The sequence below is a fragment of the Haliotis rufescens genome, unplaced genomic scaffold (assembly GCF_023055435.1).
Source record: "Haliotis rufescens isolate VD_foot unplaced genomic scaffold, xgHalRufe1.0.p SCAF_18, whole genome shotgun sequence".
Classification (NCBI taxonomy): Eukaryota; Metazoa; Mollusca; class Gastropoda; order Lepetellida; family Haliotidae; genus Haliotis; species Haliotis rufescens.
The window spans coordinates 29671289-29698263 of NW_025963868.1; the positions used below are offsets into that span (position 1 = coordinate 29671289).

Consider the following 26975-nt stretch of genomic DNA (forward strand, 5'->3'; position numbering starts at 1 on the left):
AGACTAAGCGTTTGTCTAACCGTGAAGTACAGCTATCCAAAAGATCCCATGCATGTCTATATTTCTTCAGACAGACTCTCCATTTTCCTATCTATATGTATCACAAGACAAATGAATTAAATAGTACAGCACTGGTGAATAGGTTATATGCGCATGTAAGCATCGATCTACAATATCCTTTGCGCAAAATACATATATACTGATGAATTAACGTAGTAATACTACGCAAATATATGCCCAGATGTATACATAAGTTTCATCTCGTGATCTTTATTCGTGCTTTTAGCTCTTTTTCTACATTAGAGTATGGGTTGTTACATCACACAAGAAAGCCAGGTCCAAATTCAAGTCATAATTTCATGGTCCGTCTTGTATGTTGGAAACCAATATCGCAACATGGCTAAATATTGCTAAACGTGGTATTAACCCGATTACTCACATGATTATTCCATTTTCTTCGTGCACGTTCTACAATCATCTACGATCACTATCTATAAGGAGGTATATCTATATTCATCCAAATGTACATACATATATGTCCACATACATATGTATTAAGCAAGTCCCACATTCTTCCTTAAAAGATAAATGCTAAGCATTTCCTCTGTATGTATTTATATATGTAAAAATCGTTTTTATGTCAACGCTGATGCAGTGAACGTACCACAGACATGATGCTAGAATAACATTTAATCTCTGAAATGAACATATTTTACAGAAAAAACAGTTGTTAAACAATAGTTATAAATATAAGAAAAAGGAGCCAAGAGACTTTCTTCATTTTGCCAAATTTGGGCTGTATTGGACATATTTGTTTCGGGGTCTGTATGACACACAGACCTAATTCTTTAAAGTATAAAAGATAAGTACATGTAAGTATAGATGTGGTATATATTCAAATATGTTTGTGATTAACCCGACCTTGAAAAATATTGAAGGGTGACTATTTATGTCATTATTTCGAATTAGAATGATAGCACATCAGAAAAGCATGGCACTTAATATACGTATCTTGTAATCCGAATAGTGTTTTAAGTGAGAGCAACATGTATATCGAGAGTATAGGTTTGGTGCGTGACTTACCCCACATTACCGTCGGAAAGTGTGCATGCTCTGTTTATCGGGAATAAATGACATAAGGCGATTCATGCGGGTAAATACGATTTACTTCAGAACTAGTATAGATTAATTTAGGTTAGGAGAAAATGTATGCAAGCTTCGTGCTCAGGGGGTTGTTTGGGTGGGTTTAAAGGATTCGGGTCCTGGCTTGGTCTTTGTGTTGGACGTGTAGCTGGCATTTCCAGGTTTGACGTATCAATGACCAAAATGATATCTGATGCAATTCTCTATTTTAACTTGTACCGTGTGTTTCCGTGCATTTTCGGGTGAACAATTGGCTTGCCTTTGCATGTGTTTGTAGCGGGTGCCACTAGTGGATCGGGATGAGCTCGCCTTTTTGCGAGCACCCAGTGTCATCATTTCATAAGGTGAATAATGAAACATGCATGCTCCTGGTGTTGTCGGAATCGTGCAGTTGGCGCTACTTTTGGCAAGGGTTTTTTGTAATGACGGAACGGCTTATGTCGTTTTTGTCAACTGATATAATCAACTGTGATATAATGTCAAGGTATATGGTCATGTAATTAAGAAACAAACCGCGATTGGGAGTTGTTTATTGTAGATAAACAACGACCACGACTCGTTTATTTCTTATATGAGATATCAACATTACGTACGACCGCGGCAATGCCAGATAAATCCATTTTATGAACAGGAGTGTTTGAATTTGGTTTTCACCGCATATTCTCACAATTTTCTCGTCTGTACCTTTTCTCCCAATACCGATTAACATTTCGCTCTCACTTTCTGATGCGATTGTTCGGGCATTGCATTTATCTCCCTTCCCCTGCTACATCTATTGGGAACAACTCACTGGACATTTCCCTCTCACTCATAACATCAAAGTTACGACGTCCTCAAGTTGCGAGTGCATGTTCGAATCTCCATAAATGACGTCATGATAGAACAAGGTTTTATCGTGAAATAAAAATCGCTTCCTTCTTCTTTGTGATTTATCGCGTAGCTGTCTTATATCATCAAATGTCAATTTCTCATTGCTTTATCATGACGTAACCGAGTCTTAACCAATCATGTAGCAATAGCAAACACAAATATAGTTGACTTCGACATAGAATAGTGTCATGATATATAATTATCCTTTGGTGTGCAATATTTCCGGTTGATAAATCTAACATATGCTTACTTTTAAGAATAGCGACTATACATTTTTATATTACTTTATCAGGTCTCTGTAACATTTGCAATATAAAACAAATTAAATAATACAACTGAACCTAAATGTATGTTGTAATATCCTTAAGTTGCTGAGTGCGGCATTAGACCATAAACAAAACATAATATCTTTAAGAATTATGTTAATAATGTCGATGCTAAAAAATAATCTCCACAATATCCATACCTCTTTCTCTATGTTTAATGTGAAAAATAATAACTCTTTTTAATGATCTGAAGGAATAAGAATGACAATAATATCAAAATAATATCATCATTATTTATGTTACTTATCCTCAACTGAAGTAGTCCTCAACACTATACGTTCAGAGGAGAAACCCATGAACATATTATCAATGTAACATACATCAATGGAAATTAGATGAACAGTTGATTGAACAAATGATATTATTCGGTCGAACATCTATCAGCCAATACTACATTATTAAATCGTGAGACTACAGTGATTTTTGCAAGGCTACTCTCATAAATGTCATGACGCATTTGAGGCCAGGGTTCTTCTATACTCGCATTAATGTGCTGACTTATTATGGCGTTAGTTTCATGATTACAGTATTCATGAAGAACATTTCACGTGGGACCAACAGAGGGAAATATGACTATCGACTATTTTCTTATATTTAACTAGCTCAAACGATCCATTGATTTGATTTATTGTTATGGTATCCACAAAATAAGTAGGATCCGTTTTTTCCGTTTTGTTGTTCTTTGTGTAACGCCGCACGTAGCAGTATTCCAGTTGTATGACGGTTGTCTGTAAATGGAGTCTGGATCCAGTGATTGATATCATGAGCACCGATCCACGCAATTGAGATACGATGACATGCATCAACCAAGTCAGCGAGCCTGACCACCCGATCCCTTTAGTCGCCTCTTACGACAAGCATAGTCGCCTATAACGGCAAGCATGGGTTGCTGTAAATCTATTCTTGACCGGATCTTCAAAGGTCAAGTGGGATTCAACTGATCTGGAACGGGTGAAATAAAACTGAATTATGTGCTGTTTACATATCAAACTTTGCCAAATTGTTACAAAATGTTTGGCCACAGCAAGGCTACGTATTCACAACTTATTGTGGTAGGCACAGTATAACTCATGAGTCTGGACTGAGGGAGGGCCGTATTCCTCCTTGTGGGTCACCTGCTTGGCAATATGGGACGGGGAAACTGCAGGGGGTGAGGGCAGTTAAGTTGATGGTACAGACAGATAACAGAGATCATTTTACAAATGTGAAACCTCATTCCACAAAGGAAGAGGCGAAAGCTGAAACTTGGTGAAATTTACAGAACAAAGGCAGTTATTTCTTGTTTCTTACTGACTCTCGAGAATACATTTAATAAAAATTCGTGCGTGCGACACGGCCACCAGTCACTAAATTTGGGTCACAATCTTTCTGTCTTCTTTCATTTGTCATCTGAAATACCATCCCTTCGTGCACTTGTGCTTCCTACTCAAGTTACCAAACACATCCTGTTTACGTACACATGCAAGATATATATTACGCCGAGGAGAATTTACGATTATACTTTGATACGTCTAACTGCTGGCCTGGTACGCAATGTCTTATTTCTTATCGCCACGGATCACAGGTGTGATACCAGTCTCCCTCAAGGAGACGTCTGATTAAACTCTTTGCTTCGTCTAGCCCCAACCGGTAACTGGTACCACTAGCAACGATACAATGGCGTACAAAGACTTACTATTAGTCAAGCATCCGTCACTCGATTTCCAATTTGATTGATTGTTTGATTGTTAGATTGATAGATTGATACATTGATACATTGTGAGTGAGTGAGTGAGTGCCTGTTTCACTGGTATGTCCGGATCTGGGTACGGGTCACCGGCTTAGCGTCACCGATCTAGATATATCTGTGCAGGAATAGGTCATCCATGCGGATAGCGTAATGTCGTAACTGCTTTCGGGCGTCCAGAGCGACCCTACTTCAGTTACTAAATGTATTGCCGTTCCTGGTCCTTGTGGTCAATTACGCCATGGCATTGCCACTCGCCTTGTTCACCGCGGCTCGGCTCTGTCAAGGAGTGATTGGGCTAACGACACTTACTCCAAGTTGTCTCTATCAGCATTCACAAACGCATAATAAAGAAACGCAGCACCAGTTTATACTCACATAGTTTTACTTACTCTCAGCCCATCTATCAATACAGGACAGGATCAGACTGGCCAGACTCGTCACTAGCTGGGGGAAACTTAGAACGATCGGGATTCGACTCGATCGACTGCAAACCGCGCTCTCTTCTCCTAATGTTAAAGGGATCATTTTATAGTGTTCGAGCCTTGCCTGTCCTTGTCACATGTCATAATACCTCATTTTGATTCGTTAAAAGATCTGACCATGAACTCATGTGTGTCATAACTGGAAAAATATGGAAAACTTAGTGGCACATCTGGGAGCCTCGCATGTTTCGCATGGAAATAGATTAAAATACGTGTTTAAAATATTATTATCTCTTTCCAGAACCATTTGGTCATAAAATAACTTTAAAACAGTCGCTCTATATCCACTTTTGGAAACTGTATTGCTTCCCTTTACCACAGGGGGTTGTCTATACAAACGTCCCTATCGAAATAGCCTGAAAACTTAGTGGCACATCTGGGAGCCTCGCATTTTTCGCATGGAAATAGTTTAAAATACGTGTTGAAAATATTTTTATATCTTTACTTAACCATTTCGGCATAAAATGAAGTAAAAGGAGTAGCTCTATATCTTGTCTCGGAAACTATATAGCTTCCCTTTACCACAGAAGGTCGTCTATACAAACGTCCCTATGGAAAAAACCTGAAAACTTAGTGGCACATCTGGGAGCCTCGCATTTTTCGCATGGAAATAGTTTAAAATACGGGTTTGAAATATTATTATCTCTTTCCTGAACCATTTAGGCATACAATAACTTTGAAACAGTCGCTCTATATCCCCTTTTTGAAACTATATTGCTTCCCTTTACCACAGGGGGTTGTCTATACAAACGTCCCTATGGAAATAGCCTGAAAACTTAGTGGCACATCTGGGAGCCTCCCATTTTTCGCATGGAAATGATTTAAAATACGTGTTGAAAATATTATTATATCTTTACTTAAGGCATTGCCTAAAAGTCGGGCCGGGCCAAGACGGGCCAAAGTGTTACTGGCTAATTACTTCATTATCGGCGATCATACCTACATATAATTGATGCAACATACACACATGACATTAATGAACAATCACAAAAAAGTGCACCATAAATAAGTAATTCGGAGTAAATCGCTTGAAAACCAGAAAGTGGAGCGGTGTGTAAGCGTCGCTGATCTAGGTAACATGTAAAAGAGCAATCGTTAAACGAAATAAGATTTGAAACGTATCAAATACTTCTAGCTATCGTGATACAACGTTCCATCTGTGCGCATAGTGTTTATATTTATAGGAAAGTTCTATATATAAGTAAATACCACTTTATAATGTCACTGATCGTCGTATTTAAAGCAGACACGTTGGTTAAAGTAGACCTCTTCTCCCTATACTCTCAACAGTCACACAGGTTTTCGGTCCGACCTTGCCCGGGCTGTCAAAATCAACTTTAAACTCACATATGTATCATCAAATTGATTCACATCTAACAACTAGTATACTATCTACCTAAATACCACTTTATAGTGTCTCAGATCGTTGTACTTAAAGAAAACAAGGTGCTCAAAGTGAAGCATTTTTACTGTTTTTTCTTTAGAAAATCTCTGTCAGAAGTGTTCGGTCCGACTTGGCCAGGGCTGTCAAAATCAGCTTAAACCTCACAGATGTATCATCAAATGGAATCACATCTATAGATTAGTATTATATCTACCTAAATACTACTTTATAGTGTCTCAGATCGTTGTAATTAAAGAAAACAAGGGGCTCAAAGTGAAGCCCTTTTCCCTCTACATTCTCAACATAGTCTCTATCAGAAGTGTTTGTCTTGTGTTGGGTCCGACTTGGCCCGGGCGGTCAAAATCAACTTTAAACACACAGATGTATCATCAAATGGAACCACATCTATAGATTAGTATTATATCTACCTAAATACTACTTTATAGTGTCTCAGATCGTTGTAATTAAAGAAAACAAGGGGCTCAAAGTGAAGCCCTTTTCCCTCTACATTCTCAACATAGTCTCTATCAGAAGTGTTTGGCTTGTGTTGGGTCCGACTTGGCCCGGGCTGTCAAAATCACATTTAAACACACAGACGTATCTTCAAATGTGTTTACATCTATAGATTAGTGTTATATCTACCTACATACCACTTTATAATGTCACGGTACATCGTATTTAAAGAAAACAGGGTGCTCAAAGTGAAGCATTTTTACTGTATTTTCTTTAGAAAATCTCTGTCAGAAGTGTTCGGTCCGACTTGGCCCGGGCTGTCAAAATCAACTTAAACCTCACAGATGTATCATCAAATGGATTCACATCTATAGATTAGTATTATATCCACCTAAATACCACTTTATAGTGTCTCAGATCGCTGTACTTAAAGAAAACAAGGTGCTCAAAGTGAAGCCCTTTTCCCTCTACATTCTCAACATAGTCTGTATCAGAAGTGTTTTGCTTGTGTTGGGTCCGACTTAGCCCGGGCTGTCAAAATCCACTTAAACTTCACAGATGTATCATCAAATGGATTCACATCTATAGATTAACGTTATATCTACCTATTTACCACTTTATAATGTCACGGTACATCGTATTTAAAGAAAACAGGGTGCTCAAAGTGAAGCATTTTTACTGTATTTTCTTTAGAAAATCTCTGTCAGAAGTGTTCGGTCCGACTTGGCCCGGGCTGTCAAAATCAACTTAAACCTCACAGATGTATCATCAAATGGATTCACATCTATAGATTAGTATTATATCCACATAAATACCACTTTATAGTGTCTCAGATCGCTGTACTTAAAGAAAACAAGGTGCTCAAAGTGAAGCCCTTTTCCCTCTACATTCTCAACATAGTCTGTATCAGAAGTGTTTTGCTTGTTTTGGGTCCGACTTGGCCCGAGCTGTCAAAATCCACTTAAACTTCACAGATGTATCATCAAATGGATTCACATCTATAGATTAATGTTATATCTACCTATTTACCACTTTATAATGTCTCGGTACATCGTATTTAAAGAAAACAAGGTGCTCAAAGTGAAGCATTTTTACTGTATTTTCTTTAGAAAATCTCTGTCAGAAGTGTTCGGTCCGACTTGGCCCGGGCTGTCAAAATCAACTTAAACCTCACAGATGTATCATCAAATGGATTCACATCTATAGATTAGTATTATATCCACATAAATACTACTTTATAGTGTCTCAGATCGCTGTACTTAAAGAAAACAAGGTGCTCAAAGAGAAGCCCTTTTCCCTCTACATTCTCAACATAGTCTGTATCAGAAGTGTTGTGCTTGTGTTGGGTCCGACTTGGCCCGGGCTGTCAAAATCCACTTAAACTTCACAGATGTATCATCAAATGGATTCACATCTATAGATTAATGTTATATCTACCTATTTACCACTTTATAATGTCTCGGTACATCGTATTTAAAGAAAACAAGGTGCTCATAGTGAAGCATTTTTACTGTATTTTCTTAAGAAAATCTCTGTCAGGAGTGTTTTTGTGCTTAAGTCACTTGGACATTGTTTAGCTTCATAAACTGTTCATAAGAAACATGTCAGACAGCTTTGACATCATTGATGTCTTATGAGATGTGTAAACCTTAGGGGAAATGAGCTCAAGTAAATACAGAAACAGAGGGTCTGAAATTGCCACAGTGTTGGGCCCGAGAGTCTATTTAGGATTTAAACTGTGATTAAGGAAGTAGAGGGTAGAGAGAGAACAAGATAACAAATCTTAACAAAACCTACCTGCCAAACAAGTGCTAGTTCGTTCGTATCCGTAATCCGTCACAAACTGTGATGAACGCACAGTGTTTGATGGTGGAAATACAGCCCTTCAGATCTTTGTTTACTGAATACACCTTGACCTATGTTCAGTGATATAATTTATAAGATATTGAAGCTACATGGCCGCCCATAGTTTCGAGGAAATGTCCTGGCTACACTTCAAGGTTTCGTGCTCAACTAATATATATGAATGTATATAAAGTCTCATTTTGATGTACTTTAATAATGCAATTCGACAAAGAAGATGTACAGATGACTCGACAGCATTTTTGGCAGTCAAGTACAAATACAGGTAAACATGGCTTTTAATGCTCATGTGTGTCAGGTTGCCCTTACCTCGCCGTCACATCTGTACACAAAGCAAGTGCATAATCTAAACTAGGCTACATTTGCATTTCTTTAACCGTTTACAGATGCCTCGACAACATTTTTCACACATGAATGACTTCAACCTTGGCTCTCAACTAGTACAGGTAAACATGGCTATTAATGCTCATGTGTGTCAGGTTGCCCCAACCTCGCCCTCGTATCTGTACACAAAACAAGTCTATAGTCTAAACTAGGCTACAAATGCATTTCTTCAGCCGTTTCAATAATGCAGCGCGCTGTCACAGCATGCTGTGTTAGTCTTTACAGCACAATGTATTTTATTAGTAATTGGTAGATCCTTCATAAATCATATTTTTGCCATTCATTTCACATATGCCTCGGTAGAATTGAGGTAGGGGAAGGACTTCTGGTCAGTTAACAAGGTATTCAGACATTTAAGAAAATTGTCCGGATAAGCGAGGTTCAACTGTATAGCGCGTGGTACATGACAAAACTGATGTGTTAGGACCTGATTCGCACTTGCTGAAGGAATGCCAATGGACCCTGATCATAATACATGACCAAGGGATTGGGCACAAGTGCAGCACTTATTACCACCTTCACCCTATATACAGTTATACATAATATTGCATAATGAAAATTAACAATTTACAGTTGAAGCATCACATTGTGGAAACATAGTGCGCAATATAAATTTATATACAGTGCCAAAGGGAAAAGGGCTTCACTTTGAACTCATGGTTTTCTTTAAATGCGATAAACTGTGACATTATAAAGTGGTATGTAGGCAGTTATAACACTAATCTATAGATGTAAACACATTTGAAGATACATCTGTGTGTTTAAAGTTGATTTTGACCGCCCGGGCCAAGTCGGACCCAACACAAGCAAAACACTTCTGATAGAGACTATGTTGAGAATGTAGAGGGAAAAGGGCTTCACTTTGAGCCCCTTGTTTTCTTTAAGTACAGCGACCTGAGACACTATAAAGAGGTATTTAGGTAGATATAATACTAATCTATAGATGTGAATCCATTTGATGATACACCTGTGAAGTTTAAGTGGATTTTGACAGCCCGGGCCAAGTCGGACCCAACACAAGCAAAACACTTCTGATAGAGACTATGTTGAGAATGTAGAGGGAAAAGGGCTTCACTTTGAGCCCCTTGTTTTCTTTAAGTACAGCGATCTGAGACACAATAGAGAGGTATTTAGGTAGATATGATACTAATCTAAAGATGTGATTCCATTTGATGATACATCTGTGAGGTTTAAGCTGATTTTGACAGCCCGGGCCAAGTCGGACCGAACACTTCTGACATAGATTTTCTTAAGAAAATACAGTAAAAAATGCTTGACTTTGAGCACCTTGTTTTCTTTAAATACGATGTACCGTGACATAATAAAGTGGTATATAGGTAGACATAACACTAATCTATAGATTCGAATCCATTTGATGATACATTTGTGAGGTCTAAGTTGATTTAGACAGCCCGGGCCAAGTCGGACCGAACACTTCTGACATAAATTTTCTTGAGAAAATACAGTAGAAAAATTCACTTTGAGACCCCCTGTTTTCTTTAAATACGATGAACCGTGACATTATAAAGTGGTATATAGGTAGATATAACACTAATCTATAGATGTAAACACATTTGAAGATACGTCTGTGTGTTTAAAGTTGATTTTGACCGACCGGGCCAAGTCGGACCCAACACAAGCAAAACACTTCTGATAGAGACTATGTTGAGAATGTAGAGGGAAAAGGGCTTCACTTTGAGCCCCTTGTTTTCTTAAATTACAGCGATCTGAGACACTATAAAGAGGTATTTAGGTGGATATAATACTAATCTAAAGATGTGATTCCATTTGATGATACATCTGTGAGGTTTAAGTTGATTTTGACAGCCCGGGCCAAGTCGGACCGAACACTTCTGACATAGATTTTCTTAAGAAAATACAGTAAAAATGCTTCACTTTGAGCCACTAGTTTTCTTAAAATACGATGTACCGTGACATTACAAAGTGGTATATAGGTAGATATAACACTAATCTACAGATGTAAACCTATTTGAAGATACATCTGTGTGTTTAAAGTTGATTTCGACCGCCCGGGCCAAGTCGGACCCAACACAAGCAAAACACTTCTGATAGAGACTATGTTGAGAATGTAGAGGGAAAAGGGCTTCACTTTGAGCCCCTTGTTTTCTTTAATTACAGCGATCTGAGACACTATAAAGAGGTATTTAGGTAGATATAATACTAATCTAAAGATGTGATTCCATTTGAGGATACATATCCTGTGAAGTTTAAGTTGATTTTGACCGCCCGGACCAAGTCGGACCCAACACAAGCAAAGCACTTCTGATAGAGAGAATGTAGAGGGAAAAGGGCTTCCCTTTTGAGCACCGTGTTTTCTACTGCAATATGAGACACTAAAGTGTTATATAGGTAGATATGATATTATAATTAGTCTATAGATGTAAAGTATGTGTTGTATTTTTAGAAGCGCTTTGACAATTATTAACACGTGTCGTGTCAGTCCTATGACATTCGCGAATATCTACTTGCAGAAAACATTCTGTGTTGGTTTAACATGAATTAGTAAAGGTTAATTAGGTATGCCAAACATGTTAATTAATGAAAGAAGAGTAGTCAAAACACTGTCATTTCCAATTCCTGACCAGGACATCACACCCCTGCACGCTAAGGTCGGTGAGAAACCTTCTCATCAAAGTAAAGACACAGTCAAGACACTGACTTTTCGGTATGAACAATCGGTATGTTGCTATAATTATCAGTTTATTACATTGCTGAAGATATATTTTGATTCAAACTCAATTAAATGAGCAAAACTATCCGTTTCTGGACATTTGATATGCACGTTTCGTTTTATTATTCTGCAATCCATTTTTAGTATTACCCGCTGGCCCGGCCCGGCCCAACTTTTCTTGGCCCGACTTTTAGGCAGTCCCTTTACTTAACCATTTAGGCATAAAATGAAGTAAAAGGAGTAGCTCTATATCCTGTCTCGGAAACTATATAGCTTCCCTTTAACACAGGGTGTTGTCTATGCAAACGTCCCTATGGAAATAGGCAAAAAACTTAGTGGCACATCTGGGAGCCTCGCATGTTTCGCATGGAAATAGATTAAAATACGTGTTTAAAATATTATTATCTCTTTCCTGAACCATTTAGGCATAAAATAAAGTAAAAGGTGTAGCTCTATATCGCTCTATACCCCCTGATGAAAACTATATAGCTTCCCTCTGGTGGGGGTTGGGGGTGAGGAGTGGGGGTGGGGGGTTTGCAGCGATTCTGCTATATCTTTTACTCCATATTATCTTCATATCTTCTTATACAATCTCTGCATTTTACATCTGGAATTGGTTGGTGTCTCGGGTTGTGTTACTGTTGGTCATCACCCCTTCTTGGTGAGTGTGCCTCAAAACTAAAACAGCCACAAACCGTAACAATGACGACATGCTATGTCTTAGACGAACATCTTGTCTCTGAAATTAACATATTTTACAGATAAAACCAGTTGTTAAATATTAGTTATTAAATATGTTAATAATAAATACTCTCTTCATTTTCAGAGACTAAACAAATCTGTAGAGCTATAATTGCCTGGAAATTCACAACACACGTAAAGATTGCTATCACCCATAACTGACAGGCCACTGAAAGTGTGTCTGACAGAAATATTTACTGATGCAACTGCCTCTCCCCAAACACACACACTCTCACTGTCAGTCGTGGGCAGTTGAGAGAGCTTAAGTGTCTAATGTCCAGAAATCTCTCGAAAAATCCGACAACGATTTCAAAGTTATTTACGGTTTGTACTATACTTGTAATGGGATGTCCTCAGTGGTAGCGAGAACTTGTATCCGATTTTATGAGATTGAGGTAATCTAGGTATGTGATAAATCCTGTTTTGTTTATTTAAAGCAGTAATTATTTATTGTTGAGCAAGTTTATCTCTGCAGCCGTTGAAATATGCAGCTACTCGCCGACTCGTCTCGCATCAAAACACAAGGCTGTGTACTCGTGGGCAACAACAACACAATAACAAGCAACAAACGTATATTTCGCTTCAAGGTCATAGCTGTGACATATTGAAGGTACAAATGGAGATGTATGTTGACACGAGGCAGGAGACTTTACGTTTAACTGCAACACGCTTATACAATTAATTAAGCATCTTGAGGATTTCTTTTACAAACTGTGCTAGTTTTCTTTGATCTGATAAACTTTCAGTATTGAGTAACATATCAAGTAGTATCGCACTAGGTCTTGTAAAATACTTCTTTTGAAGATATAACTCACGGAAGTTATGCAGAAAAGGACATATTAGTAGATAGTGATATTCATCAGCTAATATCTGATGTCTTCCCGCGGTATATTTTCCCATCAACCCTTTTCTATTGGTAATCTATCTTATTTTAGTAATCGGGATACTGAGTCTTCAGGGTAGCGACAGCAGATAATTTTCTAACTGGAGTTTATGTTTAAATATTCGGTAAAATACTGCCTTGGGAGAGTTGTTTACATAACTTGTCCACGTCTGGCTAATCTGATCAACGATAGTTGTTTAATAACACATTTTAATCCGTTTATATTTGGCATGAATTGTTGGGTCCGTATAAAACTAAGGCCCAATCCATCGAATAGTCTTTTAACATATTCGAGCCAGCTGTATTTATGGTTACAGGAGTCTGCAAATAATACATTATACATAACAGTACACAATTTCGTTGGTTAATTATAAGTTATCTTAGACCAATATGTCAACATTCTTTGTTTAATTAAATCCGTTATAGGGGTTATTCCCAGCTCTCCATATAAAAAATAGTGGTGTGTGCTCTCTTTTTTACCCTTAGTATATATATTAAGAAATCTGTGTGAACCTTTCCTATCATATCTAGTTTACCAAATCCCCAAATTTCGGAACCATATGTTAATATAGGCACGATTGTTTGATCAAATAATAATAGCTTCATCTTCCGATATAACATCAATACCTTTACATATTTTCTGTTTTAGATATTCTTCAAGGTCATTTAGGTACAGGGCAAAGAGAATTGGTGATAGATTCCCCCCCTGTCTAACTCCGATATTACTAGAGAAAAACGATGAAATTTCACACGACATTATGCCTTGATACATGTTAAATATGATCTCGAAACGTTTACCTTTTACATTTGTTTTTATTACTTTTTGCCAGAGTCCAAAGCACCAAACGTTATCGAAGGCCTTAGAGAAATCTGTAAATGTACAATGCAGTTTCTTTTTGCGTGCCCTAAGGTATTCAATGAGAGAGTGCAATACGAACATGTTATCAACAGTAGAATATCCGTGTCGAAATCCTCCTTGTGATTCTGATAACAAATTATTATTTTCTAGATAATTATTAATTCTTTCACTTAAAATAGAAGTAAAGGGCAGATGACCACGGAGTACGCTGATCACTGTGTCGGATTAACGAGACTGATTAATGAGTGATTTCGGTAATTCGTTGCAAATTAGGTGTGTCGGAGTCGGAATGCAAGACTGTCGGACTAACGGGTCTAAATAGCATTGATTTAATCGGTTCCCATCATTAGTGTCGGATAAAGCCGATTGTCGGATTAACGAGACTTGATTGTTGTATGGCAGTTTGATTGATGAAGCATCGAACATAATATACGTTTTTTATTGGAAGTTCCAAGACAGAGACATTTCTTCTGACTGCAAAGTTTTCAAAGAGCAGTACATCGAGAATGTTCTTCACATAACGTGTGTCGAACATGTCTAGGTGAGGCAACTTGAGTGGACAATACTTTAAGCCAACTTGTGAAATCATTTGAAAAGACTGTTATTTGTTTTATATCAATCAAATGGAACCGAAGACGATTTGCTCTGTATATTTGCTTTCATTGATGATAAAGCAATTAAGTCAATGTTCCTATTAATTTTAACCAGAAATGCAAACCAATTAAAAAAGTAAAGAAAATACAAAGATTGTATATGTCACCAGATCTCCAAAATCACACATGTCTGGCCAGAGCTCGAGTGGCAGGGGGGATGGGCAGGAGCAGGAGGTCTTGGTGTGGTGTCTCTGATGCCAGCGGGAGATTAACTGATGAGTACAAAGTCTGTGAATTCAGCAGATTTGTACAGACCCTGATACTGCAGCAATCTAGACTTGACAAATTCCATAGACTTGGAAGGGACTGTAATGGATATATTTGTTTCATGATCTGTATGACAGCATGGGTATAACAGGATTATGTCTGATTTATTTGTATCTGAAAGGATATTTATTGCAGAAAACATTCCATTCCCGAAAAAAACCCATCATAATTCATGCATACATATATACAGACAGACATACATACCTGAAAACACAAAGAAATAATGTAATGTATAGATAATATCAACAGTACAGATTTGATGATATTATACGTAAAATGTCATAGGTTGATCAACAGGAATCTATTGCTTGACATCATCCATTTGAAATATATGCAATTGATGTTGATGGCTAAATATTTGAGAGGATGTGGTGAAATAATATGTTTTCATTATTGTGGACATTTACATTTTGTGTGGATACTTTTCCAAATAGTAATATTTCTTTCTTTTGTGTGTTTGGTAGAATAAAGTAGGTAGTGTTTTTCCTCATCAATGGTTGAACATGTAGAGCATTGTTTCTGATGTAGTGGGTAGGGTGACTTTGTATGTCTTCCAAGTTCTATAGTTAATTTATGGTTACTTCCTCTGAGTTTAGAAAAGTGCACTCGATATTTTCTTATTTTACTGTGACTGAAATAGTATTCTAATTTTATTTCATTTTTAACTGTCCTGAATGTCCTCAGTTTTTTCTTGCGCCTTTTGGGGCATGGTTGGCACAGTCGTCCGAGGCGCAGCAATTCCAATGAGCGTCCCTTGGGCACGCCAGAAATCTATGATCGTGGGTTCGAATCCCGGTTCGCCCCGATTATGTTTCTAGATTTTGTCAGTACGACAACCGTGCTCGTGGGTTTCACCGAAGTGGTTAACGTCTGACACCTGCATCATTTCGGGCTTTCCTCTCTCATGGAACGGGGCAGTCGGGTAGCCTAGTGGTTAAAGCCTTAGTTCGTCACACCGAAGACCCGGGTTCGATTCCCGACATGAGCACAATGTGTGAAGCCCATTTCTGGTGTCCCCCACCGTGATATTGCTGGAATATTACTAAAAGCGGCGTAAAACCATACGCACTCACTCTCACATGGAACTGACACACCGTGATATAACTGGAATATTGTTCAAAGCGGCGTGAAACCCAACTCACTTGAAGAGCTAGTGGAATTTAGACTTTATTGTCTCTTTGAAAGACTTACATATTTTGTTTTTCTGAGAATAGATTGAGTTGGTATTCCCATCCCAGAACAAGAACTTCAATATGTTGAAGAACCAAAATAGTGATATCATTTCGTAATTTATATTAGTACTGTGTACATAAGAGTATAAAATCCTAGTTCTGCTCGCCTTGCCCAATTGTGTGTTGTTTTGTTGACACCTTACATGGATTTACAACATCTGGGCAGCAGTTTCCGGGGGATTAATTAATGAAAGTTGTTCAGACTAGGGGGATTGCTTCTATTACCCACATTTGGGGAGATTATTGGTAGACTGAAGCTTATGGTAGGACCTAGGCCCTTTTCAAGAGAGGTTTGGCAATATTATTAAGTTTACCATTTGCTTCAAATGTTATTCATAAATAATTATATCTATCCATAACTAGAATTTTTGCACCAGCCACGGTCCAAATATTCGTTTCTTCTATTTTATTTTATTTGCCAAACACTGCAACATTCGTTTTTTCACCTTTAATCTTTAGGTTATTTGTTACACGAAATACTCTTAGACCATCAAATAACTCGTGCAGATTTTTTGGAAGTGGCAAATAATACGAAGTCATCGGCAAACAACAAATGACAAATGTTTAAAACATTAAGTGTTATTTTTTTATTTTCCTGTTTGATATGTGGTGGACGATCATTGTGGAATATATTAAATAATGTGGAAGACAAAATTCACCCATGTCTTATGCCGATGTTGGATTTAAAGGATTGTGAAATGTCCTCGTCAATTTTCACTTTATAAGAGCTATTTCCTGACTTTTTATTTGAAATAGATTTGTTAGGGGTAGTGCTCTGTCAACTGAATCAAAGGCCTTTTGAAAGTCTACAAAGCAAGTGTATACTTTTTTCTTTTTACTTTTTGTTGAAACTATTAAATAAATATTTTATGAACAAATACATTACTTGATGTTCGGTAGCCCTTTCTTAATCCAGAATGAATATCTTCATTTTTAGAAACAAAAAGTCTAGACCCTTTCTTTATAGGGTCTGTTAGGGGACTTGTTTGTTTATTGTAACATGATACTTTCTGTGGCAACTTCCAGATTCTAGAGGAGTTTCCAGGGAGTTAGAGATGTCACAGCAATAACTGGATGACACATTAAGTGCTTCTGTGAGATCCTAAAAGATAAGCACATTTCTTGCATTTGGCCTGGTACTATACTATCTGAAACCCGGAATGGGGCCAGCAGTTGACATTATGTAAGAGTGAAGTTCCTGAAGTTGACAGGGCTAACTGATAAACAAGGAGCATCCTGCTGCATGATAAGAGTGCTAACACCAGCTAGCTACAGATGTTGGAAACTTAGACAGTGGTCAGCCTTTAACAGAACAGAACATATATTTATTCATGAAAATGACTTGGACTTCAGCCCCTCGTCTAACAGATACAAAATATATATATATATTGATAATGGAGGTAGGACACGATTCATATTTACTGTAAGAAGGATTTAAAATATTTAGAAATGTATAACAGTTGTGTTTTACAACTTGTTTGTAGCAGGCAAACTAGTTTTAATTCAGATGGCCTTTCCCAATAGTATTTATGTATATATTTAACTCTGATATCTTTATATTTGGGACATATTAATAGAAAATGATACTCATCTTCAAGTACATTAACACTTCTAGCTTGACAATAATCACAGAATCTAAGAGCTTTGATAATGTTGTGATATCGTCCAACTTCTACATACTCAGGGCATCTCACAACAGACTCTCAATAAGACTCTGGTATTTACAGAGCGCTGTGAACTCACAAACAGGGCTATGTAACTTTCAAGACTGGATTATGTCAAAAAAAATATTTCTTGCAAGGTACGTACTATTTTTTATATTTTCGTGCAAAGTTGAAAGGAAGCAGGATTTGCTTTCAAAATGCCACTTTGGGAAACATGAACATTGTCACGTGTTAGTTTGTAGTAATTTATTGAAATAGAGGCGTTTCTTTTCGTCATGTTCGAGGGTATAATGTGTCCAGGGTTTTGTTTAAAATGGGTTTCAAATGGTTTTCGATTAGTATGTGTTCAGATGGGAAACGGAAAATATTTAAATATCATAAAGAAGAGTACTCCACGTATCTTTAATGTCGGGGACAATACGTACTGAATGACGGTTGGGTGAAGGGCGTTTCGGTTTAGTCTTTATCATATGCGCAGTGGAAATGGGTATCTATTGTTCTTTGTATGTAAAATACATCATTGTAGGTTAAAATAAGTTATAATAATAATTTGAATTTGAATATTACATTTTCTCATGTTATGTTATGTTATCTGATGTCATTAAATTATCTTATGGAAGGAAGGAGATAATGATGTTCATACCCGTATTTTAAACTCTTTCCATGCTCCCCTATTTGCCACTAAGTTTTCAAGCTATTTCGAAAGGGATATTGTATAGATCACCTCCCCTGGTAAAAACGGGGGTATAGAGCGACTCCTTTCACGTTATGTTATACATTAACAGTCAAGGAAGGAGAAAAGAATATTTCAAACCCGTATTTTAAACTATTTCCATGCGAAACATGCGAGGCTCCCAGATGTGCCACTAAGTTGTCAGGCTATTTCCACAGGAACGTTTGCATAGACAGCCCCCGTCTTGCAGGGAAGCTATACAGTTTTCAATACGTGGCAGAGGTAGATTCCTTTTACGTTATTTCATGCCTCACTAGTTAAGGAAGGAGAAAATAGTATTTAAAACCCTATTTTAAAGTATTGCGAAAAATGCGAGGCTCCCAGATGTGCCACTAAGTTTTCAGGCTATTTCCAGAGGGACGTTTGTATAGATAGCCTCCTGTGTTTGAGGGAAGCTATATAGTTTCCAAGAGGGGGTATAGCGTGACTCCTTGTAAGTAATGTTATGCCTAAATGGGTAAGGAAGGAGCAAATAATATTTCGAACCTGTATTTAAACATCCCAGATGTGCCACAAATTTTTTAGGCTATTTTAATAGGGACGTATGCATAGACAGCCACTGATGTGTAAGGGAAGCTATATAGTTTTCTAAAAGGGTTTACGTTTCGATTTACCAAAATAGTCGCGGAAGGAGAAAATAGTATTTCAAACCCGTATTTTAAACTATTTCCATGCGAAAAATGCCAGGCTCACAGTGCCACTAAGTTTTCAGGCTATTTCCATAGATACATTTGCATAGACAGCTCCCCGTCTTAAAGGGAAGCTATATAGTTATCCAAACGGGGTACAGAGCGATTCCTTTTACGTTATTTTATGCCTAAATAGTTATGGAAGGTGAACATATTTTTTTCAAATCAGTTTATAAGTGCACTTAATACACGTGTATGGTGTTATACGCTTCAACGGCTATATCACGGCGTCGGGAATGGGCTTCATTCGAAACATTACCCTGATGAAGGGAATCGAGCTCGGCAGTTTCGGCGTGACGTGTCAAAACTTGATTGAGACACTGATCTACCTTATCGCTAATATGGACATATTTTCTTCACACATATTACATTTACAAATATTACCGCGCACACTGTCGAGACAGGACTTTAACTCATCAGCATTTGTAATACAAGGCGATATCGATTGTGCCGAATGTACTACGATGAATAATAACACTTCTTTGAACTTTGTTTCCATTTACATGTGTTATCATTTGTTATAATATTCCTAATACGGACCCGGCCCTCTGTCTAAATCAGACTAACCTTTGACCTCACAAAAAGTAAAACGTTCATTTCGCCTGGATGTCAAAACAATGACTTAATGAAGTCTAAAGCAGATATTCCACTGCACTGCACAATACACATTGAACGTCAAGAGCCCCTTGCATTAATGCGCAATGCGGATGCGATAGGGTAATTCTCTCAAATGTTGGAGGCAAAATGAATTTCAAAGCTTTGTACTTATAGATTGCGGTGTTCTCTGCATTCCAGATAATTCTGCGCTCGTCCTCACGGTAGACTACACCAAATGCATGGTGATAAATGATGATTGGAGATCTACATTTGTTTGTTTGTTGTTTAACGCCAGACTCACCAGTATTCTAGCTATATGACGGCGTCTGTAAATAATCGAACCTGCAACAGACAATCCAGTGACTAACATCATGAGAATCGATCTACACAATAGGGATACGATGACATTCATCAACTAAGTCAGCGAGCCTGACCACCCGATCCCGTTAGTCGCCTTTTACGTCATGCATGGGTTGCTGACGACCAATTCTAACACGGCGCTTCATGGGTTAATATTGTTAGTAGACAGACAGACAGACAGACGATAGTTTATTAACGTCTCACTCCTGTACATACATAAAACAGCTTTATACAACTTGACATAGATAAAATGTACAGAACCATTAAATGGAATTATGAGAGACGAATTATCACAGTATTTATACATAAATGATATAAAGATGATATAGTAAAAAGTTATCCATATAAAAGATGTTTTCTACGATTAAGAATTAAAAATCAGACTTTGGCAAGTATAAAACACACACTGGAGTCACTGAAAATAAAACAAAGTTTGTCGATATCAGGCATATCTAAAACATTATAAGATTTAGCAATACATTCATTAAAAAGATTTGCCCTGATATCATCATATAATGCGCAGTGAAACAAAACATGGACCTCGTCTTCTACGCTGTCATTACAGTGAAAACATTTTCTATTACTGACAGGTACACCTTCGTATCGACCGGTTACCACTCGAATAGAAGCCTCTCCACATCTAAACTTGGCTAGTGCCGATCTATAGTTTCTGGGCATCTTATTTGAAACATAGTATTCTGTCCCATATACTTGTTTGTAACATCGGTACATTCTCAATTTATTAAGCCCATTTCGCCCCTCTTCCTTTCTTAACATATCACTCCAACGGGTAACATATTCATATCCATATCCACCTGTGTACAAACAGAAAATTTATCAATAAAACCTGTAGCGTTTAATAGATGTCCTAAATCCATATTAGTAAACTTCTTTCTTACCCTACCATTCCAATTTTTACAACCATTTACAGCGTATCTATCAGCCCAGTTAAACACGTGTTTGTTTAACCTACTAGACATATTCTTAAGGCGACACCATTGTCTTGCTACACTTTTACACTGTCTGACAACAGCGGGTGACCACGCCTGTATGAACACCACCAAGCCAATAGTCCTTCATTTCCCAATGATCGTCCGTATGCCGGGTGATTGCGTTATCAATTCGAATTACGAATTCCCCGATGTCTAACAATAACATCAAAGAGGGTCGGAATTTGCTCAGTTGAGAAGGCACTGTCTTCATCTGACAGCCTACCTACCCATAAACCTACAAATGTAGGTTTTAAAAAAACATAGCTAAGAAATCATTTTTACGAAATAGGGTTGTTAAAAATACTTTAAAAAATCATTAAAATTTCCACTTAAAAAACGATTTTTGTAAATTCTGTTATTGTGATACTGTTGAAGATGAAGTTCATTTTCAATCTTACTCTGGTCTTAGATTTTGGGAAAGATGTAGCTTCCCTAGATCTAATTTTATATACGTAGTAGTTGAAAAGCTTGTACATTAATTTAATGTCAAGTTCTACTTTTCTTAACCCCCTCGCCGCACTTCGATCTGAAATGCATAATTGGCGTCTCAACGACCATAGGAGGTATTTACAGGTTGTTACAATTAGCAATCCCCGTCATTTGAATCGGCCAGATGTTGTATTTTTAGTAATGTATTGGGTATTGTTCGTCATACATGATGTGACAAACTAATGCAATATTTTCGCCTTCGTTAACGGTACAAAAGAACTAGAGATGTAATGATGATTTCCACCGATATTGTGCAGTCTGGATCAATTATAATTGAACTAAAGGGTTTGGCAATGACACTATGGTCATGTAATTTCGTCTACCGTAAACAAACCATTTAATCGACTCAGAATTGATTAAGTATGTAAGTAACTCTTCTGACAAACACTAAATGTATTTTGATATTAAAAAGTACAGAACATTGAAAACATCACAAGAAGTCGGCGTGAGAGTTCTGGAGACAGATGTTGAGTTGGGGGCGTCCCGTATTTCCACAGCCCTGTAATACGGGATCTGGCGGGGGAGACTTGCCGCCAGTCTATGTAACCCAACTCTCCCCTGGGTTCACGATTACTGGCACTTCTTTGTGGCTCCCGGCACACGGCACATAGGAGCGTTCCCCTACTCAGTGACACTGCTGTCGCCATTGCCGCGAGACGTTGTTTGTCACCGGAAGTACTAAATAACGTTAGGTCTCGCGTAGTCCCGTGACCTACTTACACCCCCTATACTATCGCTGCCACCAGTCAAAACTCCCCACTGTGAATAGATGGCCATAACCATGCTTGGAGTTGAACTCGCAACCGAATGACGGTTATGTTTACAAACAAGTGACGACTGTCGTGACGCCGAATACACTTATCGCTGCTAAATTACTTTCTTCGTTTGTCAATTTGAATTTCTGTTTCATTAAAACTATCGTATTATTGATATAGTAAGAATGTAAGGGAGAAGTTGGTTGATTTTCCGTTAGTCTGCAATCTCGAACCAATCTGATTATACAAACAACAAAGTAAATTCATCTGGAAAACATGGTCAGTCGTCAACCTTTTCAAATTGAAATATGATGGCATTCCCAAAGACATAAACAAACGTATAAACGTTACTACATATGGGGTTGGAGGGCAAATTTCAAGATTCTTGTAATGGCCGCGCCCACACTGGTGGCAGCGATGTTACCGAGAGTGTAACGAAGGTGTCACGCGCTGGGAAGGAGCTTGCTTATTGATAGTTTAGGGGGAGCTAATCTTAGTTCAAACTCTAGTTGAGAGTGGTTTCCCTTTGTATTCGCCCGGGACACCTTGCTCAATGGTACAGTTTTCATAAAGCGCAGAGTTCCGCTGTTATATTTTCTGAGTCGCATTTGTGTCAATGCTTTAGTCTTTATTTTCGCATTTTATAAAATTATATCAATCTATATGTGTAAAAACAACCATAAAGGTTTCGCATAAGTTTGTACATCTAAAATCGTGTGGGACGGGTGGTTTTAATAATTGAATTTTAACTATACAGTGTAGTATTTATTGACTTAACAAGGAAATACATGTGATCAAATATTTGTATACAATATCTAATATTTTTCTTGCAAAAGTAATTGTAATTTGTTTCGTTTTAAATTCAATACCTACGTTATCTAAATCCTCTTGAAAGACACATATTTGATAAAAAGTGATTAAAAACTGTCTGTTGAACAATTGCATTCTTTAAAAACAGGTGATTAACGGCATATAGATGTATTCCCTTATAAATATAACAATTTACTGAAATTTTGACAGCAAAAGTTAAGCACAGATTTTTGTATCGACAAATCAAATAAAAAATGAGTTCCCATGCTCGTTCTGGTTCTCGTCAAAATGTAGCATAGATTGCACATTGTCCAAAATTCACTTTCAAATATATGTTCGCAGAAACAAAGTTTATTGAATGAAATTTACTGATCAACATAAAATACACATTTTCAACACAATAATCTTTGCATTCAATAAACCGGTTTTAAAATATTTTGATGTTTTTAATATTTAAGTCTACATCTTCCCGCTTTATGTTTAAAAAATATATAGATATACTTGAGACCATTCAAACAATAAAATCGTTGTCACGTTTAGGGTCAACGGACAAATACTAGTAAACGATCCTCAGCCATGCTGTCAGACAAGCCAAACATCATTGAACTACGTTCTGGAATAGATTTGACACATTACAAAGTATTTCGCTCCTTAGTCAGATTTAAATGAAATCAGACAAATCAGTTTATTAGCTCTACTTAATTTAAAAGGATAGAAAATAACTACATTATATGTATGTTCACGTTAACTTGTGGCGTGTTCCATGAGACAACATAACTTGACAATTCCTAAATTATCTCTCTTTGCGAACGAAAATTAGTGTCACTTTTAATTTTTGAACGTATTATGGATCTAGATAGATAAAAAATAATTTCATCATCTGAATACTTATAGCTTGATATTGTATTTAAGCCCTTGGTTAATTCGTGAAATATATTGGATACATAAATAACAAAACAAACTTAACAAGCTTAGATTGTCATATAAACTTGCTTGTGGGTGCGCAGCTTCCTGAACAATTTTTGTTTTGAGTGTTTCCACGTATAATGTTGGTGTTTACACTAATATAAACTTGACTTTTGACATAAACACAAACATATACAGTATACATCACTTAACATCAGACTTGAACACGCATGTTAAATGCTGAACGCATATGCTGTTCGATCAAAGGTCTCGTCATTGTCATTTAGAATAACGTCCCTTACTTTCGTCCTTGACTTTGTACGCGATGTGTTTATATCATAAAGTTCTGCGCGGTCACGAGAGAACCATTTGAAGGGAAAATAGTGAAGTATCTTTTCTTGCACATTATTTTCATTCTAATAGCTAAAGTGTTGTAACACTACACTTATTGATTATAACATTTTTGGGCTTTGAAAAATGCTATTGCATAACACACGAATGCTTTTTGTGTTCTGTTAGTCATGGCATCTTTTATCATAAGAACAACACGTCTACATGTAGGACATTTGTAGGATTGTACAGAATTTCACTCAAATATATGCGTGTTAAATGTTAAATGTGACCTTACAATGTGATCATGAATTCCGTGTCATTTATCTATGTTGTTGTTATTGTCAGCAGCTGGGAAATCCCCGTGACGTCATTGGGAAACACCCGCTTTTTCGATCTCTAACACAAATGAGTTCTCTGTCAGAGTTACGATAGGTATCGTAGCTCTGAACGATCTGCGACAGGTTTACGATAATTTCGAAAATCTATCTTATCTTAACCTTAAGATATCTTATCTTTGAACGTAAGTTGTTAAGATTTATCATAGCTAAGATCGTTTCGAAAATCTAGGCCCAGTACCACAAACTTTTCAAACACGTGACAATACCCTATGACGTAATTTGTAGTATTTTGTTGCCAGTCACACCGGCGAAACAATGCCCTGTGAGGTCAGGGGGCATCGAGTGTGCATAAGCTCCCCCCAGTGATCTATCATCTCTTTACGAAATGTCATTGAATACGCCAAGCGCTGTGGAGAGTTTAGAATATTTGTTTACTAAACATAGCCTGCAGTGGCGCATTTTATAACAAGCGCTAGTTTACGAAAGCACTTTTTTTTAATATATATATATATATGTTTTTTCTCTCGTAATTCAAGTGGCTAAAAGGGTTATGAATGGGGACTAATATACATATATTATTTTTTCGATGCATTAATTTTCATTATTATTCACAAGAATGTAGTTTATAATTATATTATATTGGCGCTGAACACATCCAAATATCGCTAGTGTTAGGGTAGGTTACCCCGAACACTATCCTTAGCACTTGGATCCCCTTTACGATCAATCACCCTTTTCGATCATTAGGGTTAGGTACCCGTTTAGTGGCTATTAGATTACCCGAATTCTGTCCTCAGCTCTTGGATCCCCTTTACGATCAATCATCCCTTTACGATCATTAGGGTTCGGTAAATCTACCCGTTTAGTGGATATTATAGATTCTATAGCGGCTCCTAATATTCTTCACACAAAAACATCGAGTAAAAAGAATGAAACTGTTTTGTGTCGAATACTTTGGCTACTGGAAACTGTCCTGTAACATTCACACAAGCCACTTTCAGCGGCTACATTTTTTCAGTACAGATTCAAAAGCGAACTCACCGTTGTGTCGTCACTAGCCATGCACATGCCTCCCTCGTTCCTTACTATTATCCACATCATCCTTACAGTGTTCCCTACCACACTTTTCTGTCACAAAATCCACTCGACGAATTATTAAGTAACTCGTCATTCATGCGTACTCGCGAGTTCGACGTCTGACGCCTGGAGCCGTTTTCAGTTCGCGCCATATCAGATCATTCATCAACAGATGGCTTAAATCTAGAACATCATTATTAAATCACATGGATGTGTTTACATGTACGTTATGTTTCAATCAATTACAATTAAGCAAATATGTCTACTTGTTTGTAAACTTATACATACATACATACATACATACATACATGCATGCATGCATGCGTACATACATACATACATACACACACACACACACACACACACACACACACACACACACACACACACACACACACACACACACACATACGCCAAAAACCTATGATTGTTGGTTCGAATCCCGGTTCGCCCCGATTATGTTTCTAGGTTTGTCAGCACCATACCCATGCTCGTGGGTTTCACCGAAGTGGTAAACGTCTGAGACCTGCATCACTTCGGGCTTTCCTCCCACATTAAACTGACACGCCGCGATATAACTGGAATAATGTTAAAAGCGGCGTTAAACCCAACTCACTCACTCACTATTTATAACAGTAATGTGAAGGATACGACTGTGTTGTACGGACGGGTTACAGTTTCAACCGATCATTCCTTGATCATCATTATTTGATTACACCTAACTAAAACAAACACATATACTGACTTTCACTGAACATTTTAAACAAGACCCTGGTTTCGCTCGTTCTCATATATTTTCTCCAAGTACTAAACTCCAGTACGCTGATAAATAATCTCCATAAAATAAAAGAACAGTTGAGAAAGAAGGGGCAAACAGTTTGTGTGCGATTATCAAACATTGTGTTCAACTGCTTGGTCGTTTGGCACCTCCTATTATGCTTCGATTATTTCAATAACACCACTAACAGGAAGTCGGGCCTTCCTATCATAACAATGCCAAACCAGGGGTCCAAGAAAAGGTTAATTCTGCTTCAAGTGTATTATTCCTGGATAAATATATATATATTTGTAAATTTGCCTTTATAAAAATAGCTAAAATGGATAGAATTATCATTAAACCGCCTGCATGTTATCAGAAATGAGCGGTCCACTGTAACTTGATAATGCCCTCATATTGCTTGACGACGGGCCATTATCATTAGGTGACGTCATAGGATAGGATAGGTGACATCACGTTCAATAGTGACGTCATCTGGTATGACGTTTCCATA

General features: G+C 37.4%; 1 protein-coding gene across 5 annotated transcripts in view; it reads right to left on the reverse strand.

Moving 5' to 3' along the window:
• LOC124123193 overlaps positions 1-26975 on the reverse strand; it is a 45538-nt gene that overhangs the window by 16962 nt on the left and 1601 nt on the right. Inside the window, exon 1 of one of the 5 annotated variants that reach the window (XM_048398569.1) lies at positions 8185-8424. The exons of 2 other annotated variants lie outside the window; for them this stretch is intronic. The gene's annotated coding sequence lies outside the window, so the exon portion shown is untranslated. Of the gene's footprint in view, positions 1-4443; positions 4589-8184; positions 8425-26975 lie in introns of those variants that run through there. 2 more of the 5 variants (XM_048398570.1, XM_048398571.1) reach the window with 2 other exon arrangements.